The sequence below is a fragment of the Oryctolagus cuniculus genome, chromosome 16 (assembly GCF_964237555.1).
Source record: "Oryctolagus cuniculus chromosome 16, mOryCun1.1, whole genome shotgun sequence".
NCBI lineage: Eukaryota > Metazoa > Chordata > Mammalia > Lagomorpha > Leporidae > Oryctolagus > Oryctolagus cuniculus.
This window is the reverse complement of record NC_091447.1, coordinates 5,615,728-5,639,088: the sequence shown is the minus strand read 5'-3', so window position 1 is coordinate 5,639,088 and position 23,361 is coordinate 5,615,728. Positions and strand designations below refer to the sequence as shown.

The 23,361-nt window shown below is 40.7% G+C and overlaps 1 long non-coding RNA gene across 13 annotated transcripts in view; it reads right to left on the bottom strand.

Moving 5' to 3' along the window:
• Nucleotides 1-23,361, bottom strand: part of LOC127487319 (uncharacterized) — a 58,330-nt gene that overhangs the window by 19,480 nt on the left and 15,489 nt on the right. For 10 of the 13 annotated variants that reach the window (XR_011382957.1, XR_011382948.1, XR_011382956.1 and 7 more), the window contains 5 exons: nt 16,338-16,548; nt 13,882-14,088; nt 13,330-13,399; nt 13,088-13,151; nt 8,531-8,579 (listed from right to left, as the gene is read on the bottom strand). This is a non-coding gene — a long non-coding RNA (uncharacterized lncRNA). Of the gene's footprint in view, nt 1-8,530; nt 8,580-13,087; nt 13,152-13,329; nt 14,089-15,765; nt 16,056-16,337; nt 16,549-21,033; nt 21,091-23,361 lie in introns of all 13 variants that reach the window. The other 3 variants (XR_011382953.1, XR_011382958.1, XR_011382946.1) reach the window with 3 other exon arrangements.

Below are 23,361 nucleotides of genomic sequence, written 5' to 3'. Positions count from 1 at the left end.
GATTAAGGGATCAATTCAATAGAAAGTTGTGACTACTGTAAATGTACATGCACTCAATGCCACGGCACCTGCACCAGCACATTTAAAACAATTTTAATGGGTCTAAAGGGAGACATAGACACCAATGCAGTAATAAAGGAGGATTTCAATACCCCAATTTCATCAATAGTTAGACCAAATAGACAGAGAATCAACAAAGAAACAACACAGCTAAGGTACACTATGAACCAAATGGACCTAATTGGTATCTACAAAATATTTCATCCCACAGCTGAAGAATACACATTCTTTTCACCAGTACATGGAACCTTCTCTAGGATAGATCATATACTATCCATAAAGCAAGTCTCAACAGATTCAAAAATATTAATACCTTACCATGTATCCTTACTGACCACAATGGAGTGAAGCTGGAAATTCACAATTTAAGAAACTCTAAAAACTATCAAAACACATCAAGGCAGAACAACATGCTGCTGAACGAACATGGGTCATAGAAGAAATCAAAAGGGAAATAAAAAATTCTCAGAAACTAATGAAGATTATAACACACCATATCAAAACTTACAAGATACAGGGAAAATGGCATTATGAGGGAAGTTTATAGCAATTGGTGACTATATAAAGAAATTGAAAAGGCAGATCAAATAAATGACCTGTCAATGCATTTAAAGAACCAAGAGAAACAACATCAAACCAAACCCTAAATTAGTAGGAGGAAAGAAATAATTCAAATTAGAGAAGAAATAAACAAAATTGGAACCCCAAAAATGATCGGAGAAATGAAAAGCTAATTTTAAAAAATAAGAAAAGTTGACACATTTTGGCCCAATTATCAAAAAAAAAGAAGGGAAAGATCCAAATCAATAAAATGATGAGATGAAAAAGGAAATGTAACAGTGGTTACCACAGAAGTAAAAAAAAAAAAAAAAAGCATCAGTAATTACTACAAACAGCTATATGGCAACAAACTGGAAAATCTAGAAGAAATCGATAGATTCCTGGACACATACAATCTACCAAAATTGAATCATGAATACATAGAAATGAAAATGGACCAATAACCAAGGCGCAGATTGAATTATTAATAACGACCCTCCCAACAAAGAGAAATCCAGGACTGGACAGCTTCACTGCTGAATTCTAACAGACTTTTAAAGAAGAAATAATTCCAATCCTTCTCAAACTCTCCAAAATAATTGAAAGGGAGAAAATCTGCCCAAACTCATTTTATGAAACCAACATCCCCCTAATTCCTAAGAAAGAAAAGAATATAACAGAAAAAATAAATCAATATTAAAAACCTCAACAAAATATTAGATGATAGAATCCAACACACTGGAAAGATAATTCACCTGGACCAGGTGGGATTTATCACTGGTATGCAGAGATAGTTCAACATAGGCAAATCAATAAATATGAGACATCACATTAAAAATTAAAGAATATAAACAACATTATTATCTCAATAGATGCAGAGAAATCATTTGATATAATACAACATCCTTTCATGATAAAAACCTTAGCAAATTGGGTGCAGAAGGAACATTCCTCAACACAATCAAGGCAATTTATGATAAACCTACAGTCAGCATCATATTGAATGGGGGGAAATTGGAAGCATTTCCACTAAGGTCCAGAAGCAGATAAGGATGTCCAGTTTCACCACTGCTATTCAATATAATTCTGAAATTTTAGTCAGAGCCATTAGACAAGAAAAAGAAATAAAGGAGATGCAATTAGAAGTAGGGAAACCAAATTATTCCCATCTGAAGATGATATATTCCTCTATATAGGGGAACCAAAATATTCCACTAAGAGGCTATTGCAACTCATAAAGGAGTTTGGGAAAGTTGTAGGATATAAAAATCAATATACAAAAATCAATAACCTTTGCATACACAAACAATGCCATGGCTGAAAAAGAACTTGTAAGATCATTACCATTCACAATACATATAAAAAAATAGAAAAAGACTCCAAAAAATGGAAAAATCTTTCATGTTTGTGGATTGGAAGAATTAATATCATCAAAATGTCCATACCACCCAAAGCAATTTACAGACTCAAAGAAGTAGTACCAACAACATTATTCTCGGTTCTAGAAAAAATGATGCTGAGATCCTAAATAGCTAAAGCTGTCTTAAACAACAAAGACAAAGCTGGAAATATCATAATACCAGATTTCACAACATACTACATATACCATATACTATTTTAATAAAAACAGCATGGAACTAGCACAAAAACAGAAATATACACGTAGACAAGTGGAACAGGATAGAAAATCCAGAAATCAATCCATGTATCTACAATCAACTAATCTTTGACAAATGAGGTAAAATCAATCCCTGGGTAAAGAACAGTTTCTTCAAAAATGATGTGGGAACATTGGATCTCTGCATGCAGAAGTGTGAAACAAGACCCTACCTTACACCTTATTAAAAAAAAATCAGCTCAAAATGGATCAAAGGACATTAATCTATTATCTGATACCACCAAATTATGGGAGGGAAATATTGCAAAAACTCTGGGAGATACTGGCATAGGCAAAGACTTCTTGGAAAAGACCCCAGAAGCACAGGAAATAAAAAGAAAAATAGAGAATTGGGATTATATCAAGCTAAGAAGCTTCTGCTCTGCAGAGGAAATACTCAGCAAAGTTAAAATGAAGCTGACAGAATGCAAGAAAATAATTGCAAGCTATGTAACTGATAAAGGATTAATATCCAGGATATATAAAGGGCTTAAGAAACTCAACATCAACCAAGAAAATAGTCCAGCTAAGAAATGGGCAAAGGACATAAAAAGTCAGTTTTCAAAGGATGAAATACAAATGGTCAACAGATATATGAAAAAATGCTAGGCATCAGAGAAATGCAAATAAAAACCACAATTGGGTTTCACCTCACCCCAGTTAGAATGACTATCACCCAATACTCAAAAAACAATAAATGCTGATGAGGATGTAAGGAAAAGGTTATCCCAATCCACTTTCAGTGGGAATGTAAACTAGTAGAAGACAGTATAGAGATTCCCCAGAGATCTGAAAATAGATCAGCCGTGTGACCCAGCCATCCCACTCCTGGGAATTTGCCAAAACAAAATTAAACCAGCCTATGAAAAGTTAGTTGTGCCCTCATGTTTATTGCAGCTCAATTCACAATAGCTAATAAATGGAATCAACCCAGATATCCATCACCTGATGACTTGATAAAGAAAATGTTGTCTATAGAATACTCAGACATAAAAGAGAATTAAATCCTGTCTGTACAACAAAATGGATGTAACTGGAAACCATTATGTTGAGTAAAATAAGCCAGTCTCAAAAAGGCAAATACCATATGTTCTCTCTGGTATGTGGCATTTAATATAGAATATCAAAAATGCATAGGAATGAAATAGTTATTTTGGGATATAATTGTTGTTTTTAGCCCTTGTTTATGCTCCTGTGAAACTGTATTCTTCCTACTTTTTACTTGTTGAATATTATTAGTGGTGAATTAAGCCTGAGACTGTAGAAGGATTAAACTTAGATCTTTTCAAAATCTGATGAAAAGAGGGGAGGAATGGAGAGAGATTAGAGGCCAGAGAAGTAAGGAAGTGTGGTTGTCTTCTTGGAACAATACCTATGGAATATACAAAATCTGTTCACTTTATATTAATAAAAAATTCCTAAATGCAAACACAAAAGGATGGACCAGACATTGATAGAAGAGGTTGTTGCTATTGACTGACCCTGGAGATTCCTCAGTCACAACCCAGAGCTCTCCAGGGAATTCCCAGGGCTCTGGCCTCATGCTCCCTTTGCCCTCCTCTATCCTTGAGATGTTAGAAGATGGTGTACTTTAATACCCAGTTGTTTAGCAGACAACTTTTTAGTGAGTCCAATCATAAACAAATCTGTGCAATAAACAGTGGAGAAAATAAGAGTTCCAAGCACATAGCATCTATAAAGAACTGCAGATGGCTCAAGTAATTTTTTCAGAATGTTTATACACATTTGCAACTTTTCTATGCTCTCCAGCAACTTCATGCTGAGAGCTCTATTTGCACATCCGTGAAGAATTAGCTGGATTTTGGCTTGTAATATTTTAGATTACCTTAACATGTGTAGTTCTAAATATCTGGCATTCCTTTTAAAGCTGCTATATCATAGATACGGTTTTTTTTCTTGTTCTCAATATGTGTATTATACCTTTTAAAGACTGTTTTCAGAGAGAGGTGCAAGTTTTGTCTAAAGCTCATTTAATTACACACATACACATGTCACCTTGTACACAATTTGACAAAGCAAGTTTAATTGGGAACCAAAACAACTTTCGGTCATGTGTAAACTATATTAATTATAAAGCATTGAAACTTAATGAAACATTTAAAATATTATTGGAAATGTTCATTTGGTTGTTCCTTCATATCTGTTTGTCTTTTTATATGAAAAAAAAAAACCACAAGGGCAAAAAGAAAGCTCCTCTCTTGTTGACATGACTGAAAAAGCAAAGAATGGTCTTCTGTGAAATTTTTTTGTTGCTTAATAAATGCAAGAATGAAGTTTTATAAGTGATCTTCTGGGTTCAATAACTTTTATTTTTGCCGGCAAACACCGAGCATATTTTTAAAAGATTTCATTAATTTACTTGAGAGTTACACTTACAGACAGAGAGAGGGAGAGACAGAGAGAAAGGTCTTCTATCTGTTGGTTCACTCCCCAAATGGCCACAATGGCCAGAGCTGGGCCAATCCTGAGCTAGGAGGCAGGATATTATTCTGGGTCTCCCATGTGGGTGTGGGGGCCCAAAAAATGAGGCCATTTTCCACTGCTTTCTCAGGTCATAAGCAGAGAGCTGGATCAGAAGCAGAGCAGCTGGGATTTGAACTGGTGCCCGTATGTGATGCTGGTGCCACAGGCAGAAGTTCAGCCCACTGTGCCACAGTGCTAGCCCAAGACAAAACAGCATTAACCCATCAAGACAATTAAAATTTTAGTCAAGGAGCCTGCGCCATGAGGCAGTAGATTAATCCTCCGCCTGTGGCGCCGGCATCCCATGTGGGCTCCAGTTTGTGTCCTGGCTGCTCCTCTTCCAATCCAGCTCTCTGTTGTGACCTGGGAAAGCAGTGGAGGATGGCCCATGTCCTTGGGCCCTTGCACATGTGTGGGAGACCAGGAAGAAGCACCTGGCTCCTGGCTTCGGAACGGCGCAGCTCCGGCCAATGTGGCCTTTTGGAGAGTGAACCAATGGAAGGAAGACCTTTCTCTCTGTCTCTCCCTCTCACTGTCTGTAACTCTACCTCTCAAATAAATAAATGAAATCTTTAAAAAAAGAAATAACAGTTAGTTTTTATTAGCTTATTTCATATTTTAGTTACTCTCCTAGTTTACAAAATAGTCCTAAACTAAAACCCCTATCAAACAAAGAGAAAATTGACTTTTGAAAATAGAAAACACAGCAACAAATAAATAATCTCTCCTGGACCTAAATGTACATTGGTTCTTCATTAAAACATTTTATGAACAAGATAATAGCACCTGATTTTATAAATATTATTAAGCTTACCATGAATTTCAGTTTTATTTTAAAGCTATTTTGGAATTTGTCTCTGAAACAAATGTTTTAAAATGTTTTATCTCATGTTATATCTTAAATTATTTGTTTTCTAAGTTTTAGTGATGAATATTTCAAACATCTGAATATTATTTTCACTCACTGGACTCTTCATCTGAATAAAAGAACTATTTATTTTTTATCACATGATTCATTTCCATCAAAAGATGTTAGAATCAAAAAATATTTATACCTGGAAGAATCCTTCAATACATTTTTTTATTATGCCTGAGTAAGCTTAAAGTCTCTGTCCACACTCTTACAGTTCCTGAATGGCACAGTGAGGAAAAGAGCCTCCATATAAATCCAAAAGTCCTACACCTTGGAAATAGTCCACAGTGGCAAACACACACAGACTCTGAGCTCTTCAAGCAAAAGAATTGCAGTCAAATCTGAATTACCCCCACCAAAGAAAGTATATGTATAACAGGACAGTTATTTCCAAAATATTTTGCTTTAGAGAACAGTTGAATTAATTTAGAGGCAATTAACATAATTATGTGTTACTAGGCAAATATTAAAATTACTTCACGTCCCTTGAATAAACAATGTCTGATGATAATGAAAATAATTGAAGAGTAGGGTTGACAGTAGTTGACACTTTTTTTTTTTCAATTTTAAGATGACTTCAGGGGCCGGCACTGTGGCGTAGTGGGTAAAGCTGCCGCTTACAGTGTTAGCATCCACATGGGCACTGGTTCAAGTCCCAGCTGCTCCTCTTCCCATCCAGCTCTCTGCTATGGCCTGGGAAGGTAGTAGAAGATGGCCCAAGTGTGTGGGCCCCTGCACCTATGTGGGAGAGTAGGAAGAAGCTCCTGGCTCCTCGATTCAGATCAGCCCAGCTCCAGCCATTGTGGCCAACTGGGGAGTGAAACAGCAGATGGAAGACCTCTCTCTTTCTCTCTGCCTTTCCTTCTCTCTCTGTGTAACTCTGGCTTTCAAATAAATAAATAAATATTATATAAATCTTTTTAAAAAGATGACTTCAATAAAATATAAAATCCCAGGTTATTAATGCAAATTGAAAGTTATAATTGAAATAACTAAAAGGTACCAATGAAACCAGAAAAAAATGTAATCATGTATATTATTAAAATGTTTTATGTTAAAACTTAGTCTAAACTTAAAAGTTTAGACTCCCAGACTTCTTCACCTTTTTCTTTCAATGTAAAAAATATTGCAGCAGGTACTAGCAATGTTGTTGCCACAATAATCTCAAAAAGTAAGACTAATGGCATAATATCAGTTAATATTTAGATAAAGATGAACATATTTTTTATTCTTTTTTTAAAGATGTATTTATCTATTTGAAAGGCAGAGTTACAGAGAGAGAGAGAGAGAGAGACAGAGAGAAAGAGAGATCTTCCAAATGCACATTCCCTCCCCAAATGGCCACAACAGATAGCTCTGGGGCCAGGCCAAAGCCAGAAGCCAGGAGCATTTTCAGGGTCTCCCATGAGGGTAGTAAGGGCCCAAGCAATTGGGCCATCTTCCACTGCTTTCCTAGGTGCCTTAGCAGAGAGCTGGATAGATAACAGAGCAGCCAGGACACAAACTGGCACCCATGTGGGATGCCGGCATCACAGGTGGAGGCTTAACCTTAGTATTTTTTGTAAGAAAAATCAAATTTATTTCTTAAAAGCTTATTTAAAGCTATTTTATCAACAAAACCTAATTCCTTAAACTCTTAAAACAGAAAATATCATATGTATATTTTGTGACACACTCACTTTTAGTTTTTCCATTTCAATTTAATAACAATTTTAAATTAGGGCCAAAAATCATCCCAAGGCTGATCTTTACCCTCTAGTTTTGCATGCAAGTGGCCAAGAGTGTTGTCCTGTTACACCACGGCCTGTGCTTGTATAGTCCTGCCCCACCTTATTCCATTGAGCTGATGGGGTCTGGACCACTCACTAGTGTGTTCCCAGTGGGTTAACAAGGTCCTGTCTGGTCACTTGGGATTTTGTAAGTGAGAAGCAGAGAGAGAGAAGAAAATGAATGTGTCTTTAGTCTTTGACCAGCTCCACCAACCCAGAAACACCAGTATAGTCACACGTTTATTTTTACAATCAATTGTTCACCAATTCACATTTCTGGTTGGCACAGAAACCGATCAATCTCTTCCCTTGGTGAAAGAATCACCAGGACTCAGCAGTTTGGGGGACAGGGGAGAAGGATGGCACAGAGGCCAACATGGGTCTGCACCTGCATAGCTGTGTCTTTGCTGGTCACACTCAGTCGATTACACTGCCAAGGAGCATCTGGGGCCTCAGGATGCCTGATGGTGCTCTAGGAGTGATGCCCCAAGCACAGGTCTCCAGGATACACTTCTCTACCTTCTCACATGATGTTTGCCCACTGTTACTGAGATGACAGCACTGCCCAAAGCTGGCTGTGTTGGGACAGGCTTCCAGCCTCAGGTGAAATCTGGGCTTATGCCAGCTCTTCTTCATCCCTGCCTCCACCGTTGCCTTGAGCCCAAACACTGGGCTCTCCCCTTCCCCACAGATATGTTTTTGGGAGCCTGGGGCCACCTTCCCTGTGCCAGCAGGCCTCTGTGAAAACATTTCTACTCGGGGCCGGCACAGTGGCATAGCTGGTCAAGCTGCAGCCTGCAGCTCAGATGCAGTCCCAGCTGCTCCACTTCTGCTCCAGCTCCCTGCTGATGTGCCTGGGAAAGCAGCAAAAAATGGTCCATGTGCTTGGGCCCCTGCACCCACATTGGAGACCCAGATGGAGCTCCTGGTTCCTACCTTTGGGTCAGTGCAGCTGCGGCCATTGAGGCCAACTGGGAAGTGAACCAGCGGATGTAAGATATCTCTCTCTCTCTCTCTCTCTCTCTCTCTCTCCTTCTGTATGTGTGTATATAACACTGCTTTTCAAATAAATAAATACTTTATTTACCTTCCCACCATGCTTCTCACCTTCTTGCAGGAAGGACCCTCAGCAGTGCCAGTTATAGATTAGCAGATTCTAAAAAAAAAAAAAAAAAAAGATTAATGCATCCCATGGAAAGAGATCCTACTCTTTCAGGCATCAAGCCAATTAACAATGTTGGCCACATTAGGGGGGATTATTTATTTTTTTAAATATTTGTTTGAAAGACAGAATTACAGAGAGAGGAGAAACAGAGAGAGATCTTCCATCTGCTGGTTCACTCCCCAGATGGCCACAACAGACAGTGCTGGGCCAGGTGGAAGCCAGGAACTAGGAGCTTCTTCTGGGATACCACATGGGTGCAGGGGCCCAAGCACATGAGCCATCTTCTGCTTCTTTCCCAGCTGCATTAGCAGGAAGCTGGATCATAAGTGGAGCAGCCAGGACTCGAACCAACGCCCATATGGGATGCCGGTGCTGCAAACATTGATATTACCAGCTATACTACAACTGCAGCAAAAAAGACCTTTCTCTCTGTCTCTCTGTCTCTCTCTCTCACTGTCCACTTCTGCCTGTCAAAAAAATAAAAATAAATAAATAAATAAAAAGTATATGTGTGGGGATGACACTGGTGCAGTGGGTTAAAGCCCTGGTCTGAAGCGCTGGCATCCCATATGGGCGCCAGTTCAAGCCCAGGCTGCTCCACTTCCAATCTGGCTCTCTGCTATGGCCTGGGAAAGCAGAAGAAGATGGCCCAACTCCTTGGGCCCCTGCACCCATGTGGGAGAACTGGAAGAAGCTCCTGACTTCCGGCTTCGGATCCCAGCCTTTGCGGCCATCTGGGAAGTAAAACAGCGAATGGAAGACCTCTCTCTCTGTCTCTATCTCTCTCTGTAACTCTGTCTTTCAAACAAATAAATCTTTAAAAAAAAAAGTATATGTGTTACATAATAAGTCAGATGTAGTCAACAGCAAAGCCTTTCCATAGAAGATTCACCTGTGCCCACTTCCTTCTGTGACAAGGGAGGCAGCCAGGGCCGGGATATTTGAAGTGAATAAGAGACCATTTTGAATGAAAAACAGAAAAAACAGTTAAGAAGTCCTAAAAGAAAACGCTTTAAAAGTATAGCATAGTCATTTGCAAACCTCTGAAGAGATCAAAAGCATTAAAGAGTGAACCAAAGGTTAATTTTGTAACTAAGCTTTGGAGAAGGTAGACTCTAGTTCATGTAGTTTGCACAAACACTGCTTGCTTTTTGTTGTCATTGCTTTGGTCAGTGAATTTCTCAAAGTTCGATATATACACACATATACATACAGACACACATATTTATATCTTTGTGTACTGGAGTAAATGAAACAAGTTACCCCACTCTTAGATCTCTGGCTCCAGTGTCTGTTTACTGTCCTGGTGCTGACACACTACATTTCAAGGTAGATGTCTTCATTAATTTATACTGCAGTGGCCGGCGTCATGGCACAATAGACTAATCCTCCGCCTGCGGCTCCAGCACCCCAGATTCTAGACCCGGTCAGGGTGCCGGATTCTGTCCCAGTTGCTCCTCTTCCAGTCCAGCTCTCTGCTGTGGTCCAGGAGGTCCAGTGGAGGATGGCCCAGGTCCTTGGGCCTTGCGCCCACATGGGAGACCAGGAGAAGCACCTGGCTTCTGGCTTCGGATCAGCACTGTGTGCCGGCCACAGTGCACCGGCCGCAGCGGCCATGGGGGGTGAACCAACTGCAAAAGGAAGACCTTTCTCCCTGTCTCTCTCTCTCTCTCTCTCATTGTCCACTCTGCCTGTCAAGAAAAAATTTATACTGCAGTAATGACTATCAAGCACTCATCAGTTCTAAGAAGAAAGATCTTCATATTCCTGGCAGCATTCTGTAATTTGCTTTAACGTTGAGTCAGAATGATTCTTTTCTTTTTATTGTGATGTCGTCTTAGTCATTTGATAATGGTCAAATTTAGGTTCTCCTTCAAAAGCTTACCTATTGTTTGGGAAGTCATTCAGCATAAATAAATTCTCACCAGATTTGGATTTTGGTCACCCAAGTCTGACAGTAACCGAATGGCCAAGTCTGCCAACAATTTCTCTGCTCTTTTTGTTAATGACCAAGTGCCCCCTTTGGTAAATAACTTGGTTTTCGAACAGAGCCATGCCTCTCAGTGCCAGAAAATCCCAAATCAGGTTGATTTCATTTGTTAATGTTTTCCTCATATGACTGGAGTCTGTTGATTCACTCCCCACACGCCTACAACAGCCAGGGCTGAGCAAGTTGAAGCCAGGAGTCAGGAACTCAATCTGGGTCTCCCATGTTGGTAGCTGGAGATCCAGTTCCTTGAGCACTTCCCTGCTGACCCCCAGGGTATGCTTTAACAGGAAGCTGTAGTCAGGAGAGCCAGGACTCTAACCCAAGTACTCAAGATGGGGTGCGGGCATTCCAACAGGCGTTTTATCCACCATCCCTGTCCTGATTTTATGGAAAGGTTTTCTTATAATGTTCTTCTGGAAAGGGGTAGAAGAGTAAATTAAATATTTAATATGATCTGTCCATAGAAGACTTTGATGCTTTATTACTAATGATACTATGATTTTTATGCAATTGACACAGGGGAAAAACAAGTCATTTAATGTGATAAAATCAGGTCAAAAATGAAAAAGCCAGTATGAATTGAATTAAAAAAGGTTTTACTAATATGCATTATTCTGTGGCATCTAAAAAGAATTTACATTTAAATTTAGTGTGATTTAGTCAGCAAATAAAAAAGCAATCAGCATTCCGTGAAAGAATAAAATTGAAAATTTAGATACATGTTTCTTATAACGATCTCTTATACATAATATAAATTCTCTCTTGAGCACCTTATGAAAATGACACTGTGACACTGCAGGTTCTGTACAGTGGTGGGAACAGGTTATTACTTCCTTGCAATGATGACCCGACACCAAAAGTAGCCATTTTAAATGTTAGCTTAACGTTTGTGAACTTTAAGGCATGTTTAAAATAATTTCTAACAGAAAATCCAGCATACAGACAGAGCTCTCTTGTACTGCTGGTTCACGCCCCTACATGCCCACAATAGCCAGGGCTGGCCGGACAGAAGCCTGGAGCTGGGAACTCAATCAGATGTCTCACGAGAGTAGTTGGAACCCAAGCATTTGAGGCATTATCTGCTTTGCCTCTTATGCTGCAAGTTAGCAGGAAGCTAAAATCGGGAGTGGAGATGGGACTCAAACCGAGACACTCCAGTGTGGGATGTGGCACCTCAACTGCTATGCCCAACTCCTGCCCCTGAAAGATTTTTGAACCGTTCTTTTCCCAGTCATGGAAATGAGTATTGGCTTAATAATAGTAAGCCTTTAAAAATTATAACAATGTGATGTAACATGAATGATGTGATGTGACCACCTATTTAAGATCACTAGGTCACAGGGCCAGCACTGTGGTACAGTAGGTTAATCCTCCACCTGCTGTGCCGGCATACCATGTGAGCGCCAGCACTAGTCCCAGCTTCTCCTCTTCTAATCCAGCTCTCTGCTGTGGCCTGGGAAAGCTGTAGAAGATGGCCCAACTCCTTGGGCCCCTGCACCTGCATAGGAAACCTGGAGGAGGCTCCTGGCTTCGGATCGGCTCAGCTCTGGCCATTGTGGCCATTTGGGGAGTGAACCAGTGGATGGAAGACCTTTCTCTCTGTCTCTCCCTCTCTATCTGTGAATCTATGACTAGGTCACAGTGCTCTTTCTCTCCAACACCTTTCCAAGTAGTGAGAGATACTCAGCTTCGTTAAAGAACCTGCTGCCATTTTCCTTCTCATTTATTAAGCAGGCTGTCTTCTGAAAGCACAGTGGTTATGTAAAACAAAAGGAATAAAAATCTCCACACATTTTACACTCTCAAATTTACCGTGCCTACAGTCGTAAACTTTCTGACTGATGGTATAAAAATCTTTTTAAAGTTTAGTTACGATGCATGTTGTTTGAGAAACTGTGGACTTTTCTCTCAGTGCTCAGATGGCTATGATGAAGACAGCTGCTGGGGAGACTTGGCAGGTGTACAAACAAAGTTGGAGACGTACAGGTTTATCACTTCGAAGCTGCATACACCTACTGTTCTTCTCTACCAAAAGACAACAATTCCACTTTTTATAGGCAATTGTCTTTCCTTTTTTAGTCTCAGAGGCTCACCAAAATTCAATAAGTTTATTTTAGTGAAAACCACCTTGCTGCACTCAGCAACTTGCCTAAGCAAAGTTCCTTAAAATAAAATGAACAGGAGCCATTACTGTAGAGCGAACCAATCCAGAATGATCAGGAGCCCATTTCTTTCCAAATGCGCTCATTACTATTCATTTCCTCTGTCCTTAGAGAGTGTTTGAAAGGGCAAGTTCATCAGGAGAGTAAAAGACATGGAGAAGAAAGCCGGTAAAAGCATTTCTCCCCTTCAAAACTGCGTCCTTAGGAAAGCAATCCCAGAGGACGCGACTCCCAGTGGGACAGACTCTGAATAGATACTGGAGATGATGAGCTAGGCATGATTCTGGGCGCACAAGCAGATGTTCTGACACGGGAGTGAAACAGAAGCTAAGCGTTTGTAGACCCACCTTGGTAACCACGTACAACCCAAGAAGCCTCTGGTTTCCCTCCTTGGAACTCTACAAAGAAGATCTGTAAGTGGAAAGAATATAATAAAGGCCAAAGCTAAAAATAAATGGTATCATTTAAAGAGTCGCTCTCTGCAGATCCAGTTCTCCCAGTGTCCCCTCAACACCCTAAGTAGAATTCCCACACGGCCGGAAGGCTACAACCACCTGGGGGGGAGCAAGGTTAATCATTTATTTATTACCTTCTCAAACTTCTCTTTCGAACTCCAGCTCCTCCGTTTAGCGGCAGTTTGGCATCGGACTTCTGCTGAACTTTAAGTGCATCCAGTTTGTATTGATGCAGTGGAGATACAAACAACTTTTAGGTTATAAGGGGTAAGCCAGCGTGCGCGTGCGCATGCGCGTGTGCGCCCTTAGGGCAGTGCTTAGAATAAAGTCTAAGGGCCGGCGCTGTGGCTCGCTTGGTTAATCCTCCGCTTGTAGCACCGGGGTGTAGTTCTGGTTGCCCCTCTCCAGGCTAGCTCTCGGCTGTGGCCCGGGAGGGCAGTGGAGGATGGCCTAAGTGTTTGGGCCCCTACACCAGCATGGGAGACCAACAGGAAGCACCTGGCTCCTGGCTTGGGATCGCTCAGCGCAGGCCATAGCGGCCATTAGGGGAGTGAACCAACAGAAGGAAGACATTTCTGTCTCTCTCTCACTCTGCCTGTCAAATAAAAAGAAGAACATCCGCACATCCTGCCTTCCCTTCCCTAGGCCCATTTCCCAAAGGAGGGTGTAGGGAGTCAAGCACAGACCTGCTCCTCTGCCTTTGAAAAGAGTAGCAGGTGCGGGTGAGGTTTGCAGCTGTGGAGAGTACACAGGTGCTTGCTTGAAGGAGGTAGCTCTTAGTTTCTTGTAGGCTAAATTTTCCAGGCTTCCACAATAGATGAATGTAGTAAATGTTCAGGTTTAAGGTCACGATGAAGATCCAGGTAAACTATTTTGCTCGATTTAGTCTGAACCTTAAGGTAGAGAAGCAGAAGGAATCTTAGTTCAACCACAGTCCAGCCTGTTTTGAGAAAAGGAAAGACCACCAGGGATTTGGGGCTCTTTGCACTAGACTTTACTGTGTACCTTTTTTTGTAAGCCTGCAGTAACAGAAAAACACCAAAAATTGGGGATTTGGGTTTTCCTTATTGTCTGTGCAGGACACCTATAAATACTTAAACTGAGGGAAAAAAAAAGGAAGAAAGAAAGAAAAAAGGAAAAAAAGAAAGGAATACCAACTATGGTAACTGAAATAAATGTTATGTCGTTAAAATATTTGCTAAACTAAAAATTTAGAACCCCCTAATTCTATACTCTGTCTCTCTCTCCCTCATCTATGTATCCATCTACCTAAATTCGAGTGATTTTGTTTGCCCAGCAGAGAAAATTGTCATCATGATCAAAATCTCTGCTACCATTTTTCTCCTGGTGAGTTCACTCAATGTGATGCCTGTACAAAAGCCAGACATCCAATGCTGGAATGCTGCTGATGAGCCTGTCTCTGAGTAATGCTGTCAGATATCTCATTTAAGAGCATAGGCAGGCACCGTGGCTCACTTGGCTAATCCTCCACCTGCAGCGCTGGCACTCCAGGTTCTAGTCCCGGTTGGGATGCCAGATTCTGCCCAGGTTGCTCCTCTTCCAAGCCAGCTCTCTCCTGTAGCCCAGGAAGGCAGTGGAGGATGGCCCAAATGTTTGGGCCCTGCACCCGCGTGGGAGACCAGGAGGAAGCACCTGGCTCCTGGCTTCAGATTCGCGCAGCGCGCCAGCCACAGCGGCAGCCATTCTGGGGGTGAACCAACGGAAAAGGAAGACCTTTCTCTCTAACTCTGCCTGTAAAAAAAAAAAAAAAAAAAAAAAAGAGCAGAAACCTGCCTTTCAAAGAAGCACAGCTGCTACTCTTCATTAGCATTCAAGCTGTTAAAGGTAACAGGAATTGGAAAGTGAGAATGCACCATCTCATTTAAAAGCTAGGGATGTCTGAGTATTAAGTTAACCATGTCACCCTAATGACACATCAATATCCAAGTCCAAAGAAGACAAATCAGTTTAATATTTGACTTCTAGTGCTTGCCATTGTGGATCAAATGCCATTGTGGATCAATTATTTATATCCCTAATATAATAAGATTTTCAAAGCCTTGTAAGTACTCTTATCAGAACAAAGATGGTTTGACCCGTGAAATGTTTATATGTTTACTTTCATTTTGGAAAGTCGAAACTTTCGAAATCACGGATCGTCTTTCCCTCGTCTCCCTGGCAGTGATCATGTTAGCAATAATATCAGGTATGTTCAGCAGGAACTAAGAAGTTCCCATGCTGTAGTACTTGCTTCCCTCACCTCTGCAGCCTTCCTCTGGCGGAAACCATGAGGAAAACCTCGCAGAGAAATGTTTTGCTTCCGATCAACCAAAATACAGAGAGGTTTTGAATAACTGATCTGAAGCTCTTGGTCCGGATGCCCGAATGTGCTCTTTCACTGTGAAGCCCAGACAGAGTTAAGGAGCCAGCCCAGTACTCTCCTTTCAGGCTCTTGGATTCTATCATTGTTTGGAAAATATCCCAACGGTAGCTAAAAACCCCTGCATGAAGGAAAAAGTCAGATTGCCTGTCTCGTAATCCAAACTCAATTTTTTTAAAGAAGACCGTACCTTATTTTCAGGACTCTAAACATTACTTGGATTTTTCTCCTTGAACATCAAGTAAGGACCTCAACGGGACTCATTTCATTAAAAAAAGGTATTCAGACACCACTGTATGAATTATTTGTTAGTTCATTGCATTGTGTGCATTTTGTTTCTTTTATTTTCTCGAAAATGAATTCCAAGAGGCAGCCGTTGTTCTTCAGCTTTGAACAAAGTCCACCATGTAAGCAGGGTTTTTGCCTGACGCTCTGGGAAAATCACACTGCAGTCCAAATATTCTTTGTACCTGATGCCAACTGCAAATGCCCAGAAGTAAATGGAGGGAGAAAGATGAACAATACTGGGGAGCTGCACCATTTGACTATAATGGTTCAATATTAAATTATCACAGAAAAAGTAAGGAAAAATCAGTCTGGGTTGCAGAGCCAATAAATGAAGGAGAAGAAATGTATGGCACACTTGACTTACAAACCTATAAACGCAGATGAAGGTGAGAAATGCATCTTAATTCAATGTCCAGCAAGTCTCACACAGAGAAGACAAAGAACTGAAATATAACTTTGAGAAATGACACTTACCATTCTTATATGACTCCTGTTCTGGCATGTTTGAACATATTACACTCCATGCTATCTCATCCTGTCCTATTCGACACTGTTCTGCTGGTGTTAAGGCAACTTCTGTGCTTCCAATCTTCACCGCACCTGTTGCTGTGTATCCAGGCAGCAGGATTGGCCTCTGGTATCTGTTTCTTTCTGCTTGGGGCTTCTCAATCACCTCTACTTGAGACTAGATGAGAATACTCTCATTAGGTGCATAAAGGATGAAATAAATAACATGGTTTAGTGTAATCCTGGACTATTGGCAAATTGGAGCAACTGGACAAATACTCTTCCATGCACATGACTCATGATTGCTCAGTCATCCAGTGGATCCAACCTCAGAGACCCACAGAAATGGGCAGAACAACACACCTGTTCATTGCTTGTACCTTCTTCCCTCTCATGAATCCTAACCCACAACTGCTATTTCATGGATTCAAATCCCAAACAAACCATTTGTAACTATAGTTTAATCTCTATCTCTACTTTTAGGAGAAACCAAGCTAAAAGCTCCCTAGATCAAAAATAAGACACATTGTGAATAGATTTCATGATGCATCAATATTAACATGCACAGGTGAGTCCCAAGATGGCGGTGTAAGAATAGGAGCATCCGAGTCACATGAGACAAAATAGATAATTAAAAAGGAGAAAAGAAGGGCCGGCGCCATGGCACACTAGGTTAATCCTCCACCTACAGTGCCAGCAATCCATATGGGCACCAGGTTTTTGTCCCAGTTGCTCCTCTTCCAGTTCAGCTCTTTGCTGTGGCCCATGAAAGCACTGGAGGATGGCCCAGGTGTTTGGGCCCCTGCGCCCATATGGAAGACTAGGAAGAGGCACCTGGCTTCTGGCTTCGGGTCGGAATAGATTCAGGCAGTGCGGCCTTTTGGGGGGTGAGCCATCAGATGGAAGACCTTTCTCTCTGTCTCTTTATCTCACTGTCTGTAACTCTATCTGTCAAATAAATAAATAAATAATCTTTAAAAAAAGGAGAAAAGATACATGCTGGAGATAGAGCAGTGGGAAATTGGTGAAGAAAATCCCAAGAGACCAACAGAGACCAGGCAAGTCCACGCTGAAAGAGCAAATTAACAAAGGGAAGTAGTGAGCCAGCACCGCAGCTCACTAGGCTAATCCTCCATCTGCGGTAATGGCACCCCAGGTTCTAGTCCCGGTTGGGGTGCTGGATTCTGTTCCGGTTGCTCCTCTTCTAGTCCAGCTCTCTGCTGTAGCTTGGGAAGGTAGTGGAGGATGGTCCAGGTCCTTGGGCCCTGCACCCGCATGGGAGACCAGGAGGAAGCACCTGGCTCCTGGCTTCGGATAGGTGCAGCGCACTGGCCGCAATGCACCGTCCTAGCGGCCACTTGGGGGGTGAACCAATGGAAAAAGGAAGACCTTTCTCTCTCTCTCTCTCTCTCTCTCTCTCTCTCTAATTGTCTAACTCTGCCTGTCAAAAAGGAAAAAAAAGGGGGGGGGAGTGGTGGAGGCATGGTGGAGGTGCGAACTGGAGAGGCTGACGCCAGCCCCCGCAGACCACATGAGATGGGAAATCTCAGGTCCACAGAGCTGCAAATAGCAATGGGAGGGAGCACTTGTTGAATTACTTTTCCAGTTCCATGCAGGAAAAATGGTACAGAGGAACAAACAGAGAAGTCAAGCACCCTCCTGCCCATCTCTCTCCCCCATCTCCCTGCAGCCAGCTGGGAGAAGCCATCTTGTCTGATTACATTTTCAAACGTAAGCAGCGGACTGCCACCTTTGCCTCCCATGCACACATCCATCACTGTTGGGGCCACCTCACCACCACCCCCAGCCAGGAGTGAGGATCACAACATTTCAGAAGAGTTTCTTCCCCACAACGCAAGCTGTACAACAAGAAAAAGCCCTGAATATCGAAAACTTGAGCCTGTTCCATCCACCATTGAGAAGCGAGCTGGGCTCTAGTAGGCAGGGCTCCGTGTATCCACTTGCAATGCACACACTGCAGCTCATAACAGAAGGAAACCTCACCACAAGAAAATCTCCACATATTAGAGGTGCAGTTTGTTAGGCAGGGTGATATAACCCTGAACACACCAGAGACCAACACCAGGGCATCCCCCAACTGTGAGGAAAAGGGCAGGTTACATCAACAGAAGTGAACAACCTCCTCTAACCACAAATCCAGGGGGAAGATAGAAAGACCCATGGGGGTCTTACACTGGATACTTCCTCCACCCTGGAATACTAAACAGAACACCCAGACCACATCAGCACACACCTTTTAGAACTCACCAAAAGTATAGATGTCTCACTAAATCACAAAGACACAACTTAAGAGAAAAGCAACCAGACAAAAAAAGAAAAGATAGGAACCAGCATTGTGGCACAGTAGGTTAATTCTCCACCTGCGACGCCAGCAACTGATATGAGCACCAATTCTAGTCCCAGTCGCTCCCCTTCCAATCAAGCTCTCTGCAATGGCGTGGGAAAGCGGTAGAAGATGGCCCAAGTCCTTGGGCCCCTGCACCCAAGTGGGAGACCCAGAATAAGTTCTGCATCTGCTTGGGAGGCCTGAAGAAGATCCTGGCTCCTGGCTTTGGATCAAACCAGTTCTGGCTGTTGCAGTTATCTGGGGAGTGAACCAGCAGATGGAAGACCTTTCTCTTAAGAATAAGAAGGACACTATGTACCTCCCAAAGGCACATTAAAACTTCAATGATAAAAGGTGAAGATGAAGATATCAGGGATATACCAGAAACAGAATTCAGAAAATTAATTGTCAGACTACTTAGAAGCAATCAGAAGCAAACTCATGATCTAAATGAAAAGTTCTCCCAAGAAAATGAGATATTAAAGAGAAGTCAGAATGAAATATTAGAAATGAAGAACTAAATAGATCAAATCAAAAATACAGTGGAAAGCCTTAACAACAGAATTTACAGGACAAGTTTCTGGAAGTAGTACAGTCAGACAAAAAAAAAAAAAAAAAAAAAGAAGAAGAAATTAGAAAGCTAAGAAACACAGTTGGAGATTTACAAGTTATAATCAAATGACCCAACATATGGATCCTAGGAATTCCAGAAGGAGTGGAAAGAGAGAAAAGATTAGAAGGCCTTCTTAAGGAAATAATAACAGAAAACTTCCACAATCTGGAGAAAGAAAAAGACATCCAAGTACATGAAGTACACAGAACTCCTAATAGACATGACCAGAAAAGACCTTCATCATGACACATTGTAGTAAAACTCTTGAAAGTAACTTAAAGAAAAGATCATAAAATATGCATGTGACACACACCAAGTCACATTCAGAAGAAACCCAGACTCACTGTAGACTTCTCATCAAAACCCCTACAGGCAAGGAGAGAATGGCAAGGTATATTATTCCCAGTCTTAAGAGGAAAAAACTGTCAACCCAGAATGCTGTATCCTGCAAAGCTCTCATTTATGAATGAAGAAGAAATAAAGATCTTCCACAACAAACAGAAATTGAAAGAATTTGTAACTACTTGCCCAGCCCTACAAAAGATGCTCAAGGATGTGCTACACGCAGAAACAGAGAAACACGAACATCACTAGGAAAGAGGAATACAGAAAATGAACCAGTAAAGTACAAAGAAAACCCAAACTAAAAAATTCAGACTATTTTTGGAAACATGACAAGGCGAAGTTGGTACTTAAAAAGAGTCACTCGGAATGTAAATGGTCTCAACTCCCCAGTTAAAAGGCATAGACTGGCTGAATGGATTAAAAAAGAAAACCTATATATGTGTTGTCTCCAAGAAATACATCTTACCAACACAGATGCATGCTGTCTGAAAGTGAAAGGATGGAAAAAGATAAACTATGCTAACAGAAACTGAAAAAGAGCTGGTGTGGCCATATTAATATCAAACAAAATAGACTTTAACACAAAAACTATTACAAGAAACAAAGAAAGACACTATGATTAAAGGATCAATTCAATAGGAAGATGATAACTATTATCAATGTATATGCAACTAATAACAGGGCACCTGGATATCTAAAAGAAATGCTAATGAATTGAAAGGGAGATATAGACTCAAATATAATAGTAACAGTGAACTTCAATACCCTACGTTCAGCAAGGGGCAGATCAACCAGACAGAAAATCAACAAGGAAACAACAGGGTTAATCAACACTATAGATCAAATAGACCTAACAGATATCTGCCTGCAGTGCCTTTCACCCTGCAGCAACAGAATAAACATTTTTCTCACTAGTGCATTGAAATTTCTCTAGGATAGGCCACAGGCCAGGCCATAAAGCAAGTCTCAGCAAAGTCAAAAAAATCTAAATCAGGCCAGCGCCATAGCTCACTAAACTAATCCTCGGCCTGTGGCGCCAGTACCCCAGGTTCTAGTTGGGGAGCCGGATTCTATCTCGGTTGCTCCTCTTCCAGTCCAGCTCTCTGCTGTGGCCCTAGAAGGCAGTGGAGGATGTCCCAAGTGCTTGGGCCCTGCACCCGCATGGGAGACCAGGAGGAAGCACCTGGCTTCTGGCTTTGGATCGGCACAGCATGCCAGCCATAGTAGCCATTTGGGGGGTGAACCAATGGAAGGAAGACCTTTCTCTCTCTCTCTCTCTCTCTCTCTCTCTCTCTGTCTAACTCTGCCTGTCAAAAAATGAAAATAAAAAATAATAATTAAAAAAATTGAAATCATACCATGCATCTTCTTGGTCCACAATGCAATGAAGCTGAAAATCAGCAACTTGGGAAACGCTAGAACATACACAAACACATGGAGACTGAACAACATGCTCCTGAATGAACAGTGTGTCATTGAAGAAATCAAAAGAGAAGTCAAAAATTACAGAAGACAATACAATATATCAAAAATTATAGGATACAGCAAAAGCAGTGTTAAGAGGGAATTTTATAGCAATTGGTACCTACATTAAGAAATTGGAAAGGCATCAAATACATGAACTAGCAATTTACCTCAAGGATCTAGAAGAACAAGAGCAAACCAAACTCAAAATAGTAGGAGAAAAGAAATAATTAAAATTAGAGAAGAAATCAACAAAATTGAAATAAAAAATGACATAAGATCAGCAAAAAGAAGAGCCTTTTTTTGAAAAAATAAACAAAATTTACACACCATTGGCCCAACTGACCAAAAAAGGAAAGAGAAGACCCAAATCAATAGAATTAGATATAAAAAAGAAAATGTAACTATAGACACCACAGAAATAAGAAGAATCATCAGAAACTACTGCAAAGAGGGATATGCCAAAAAACTGGGAAACCTAAAAGAATGGATAAATTACTGGACACATACAACCTACCTAAATTGAGCCATGAAGACATAGAAAATTTAAACTGACCCAATTCAAAGACAGATATTGAATCAGTAATAAAGACCCTCCCAAAGAAGGGTCCAACAAAGAGTTACCTTTCTCTGAAGGGAGTAGAGAACTTCCACTTTGATTATGGCCTTATCTAAATAAGGTCAGAGTTTGTGAACTCAAGAGGCTTCCACAGCCTTGGCAGCTCATGACAAGAGACCTGAGTGATCACTGCCATCATAAATAAGAGTGGCAGTTGTTAAATCAACAACAGGAGTCACTGTGCACCTACTCCCATGTAGGAGCCTTGTGCATAATGTGGTGTACTATGCGAATTAATGGAAAAACGATTCTTCAAACAGTACTTTATACTTTGTGTGTCTGTGTGGGTGCAAACTGTTGAAATTTTTACCTAGTATATAGTTGATCTTCTGTATATAAAGATAATTAAAAATGAATCTTAAGAATGGGATGGGGGAGGGAGTAGGAGATGGGATGGTTTGTGGGTGGGAGGGTGGCTATGGGGGAAAAAACCGCTGTAATCCAAAAGTTGTACTTTCAAAACATATATTTATTAAATAAAAGTTTTTCAAAAAAATCCTAACAAAGAAAAGCCAAGGACCATATAGCTTCACTGCTGAATTCTACCAGACATTTAAAGAACTAACTCCAATCCTACTCAAGGATTGAAAATAATTGAATGGGAGGGAATCCACCTAAATTCTTGAAGCCAGCATCACCTTAATCCCCGAACCTAGAAAAGATGCAACAGAGAAAGAGAACTACAGACCAATTTTCCTGATGAACATAGACATAAAAATCCTCAACAAAATTCTGGCTAACCAAATCCAACAACACATCAGAAAGATCATTCACCTGGACCAAGTGGAATTTATGCCTGGTATGCAGGGATGGTTCAGCATTTGCAAATCAATCAATGTGATGCATCACATTAACAAGTTGAAGAACAAAAACCATATAATTATCACAATAGATGCAGAGAAAGCATTTGAAAAAATACAATACCCTTTCATGATGAAAACGCTAAGTACTCAAACAGTATTTTTCACTTTGTGTTTCTGTGTGGGTTCAAACTGTTGAAATCTTTACTTAATATATGCTAAACTGATCTTCCATATATAAAGAGAATTGAAAATGAATCTTGATGTGAATGGAAGGGGGGAGGGAGAGGGAAAGGGGAGGGTTGCGGGTGGGAGGGACGTTATGGGGGGGGGAAGCCATTGTAATCCATAAGCTGTACTTTGGAAATTTATATTCATTAAATAAAAGTTAAAAAAAAGAAAGCTTAAATACAAAGTGTAGAAAAATAGCAGATATTTTCAGCCCTACACTTTGCCATTAAAATGACTTATTCTGATGACTACCTTTTCAATAAATTTGCATATTCATTAAAAAATGAATTAAAGCAAAAATAAACTATTTTTAAATGTTTCCAATATATGTAAAATATAAATTGTACAAATCATATCAAAGTATTAATGAGAGACCCTTATTTAGTTATTATTTAATAATTCTTCTGGAAGTGTATTATATGCTACATACAGTTTGTATTCTTTTTTTTTTTGACAGGCAGAGTGGACAGTGAGAGAGAGACAGAGAGAAAGGTCTTCCTTTGCCGTTGGTTCACCCTCCAATGGCCGCCGCGGCCAGTGTGCTGCAGCCGGCACACCGCACTGATCCGAAG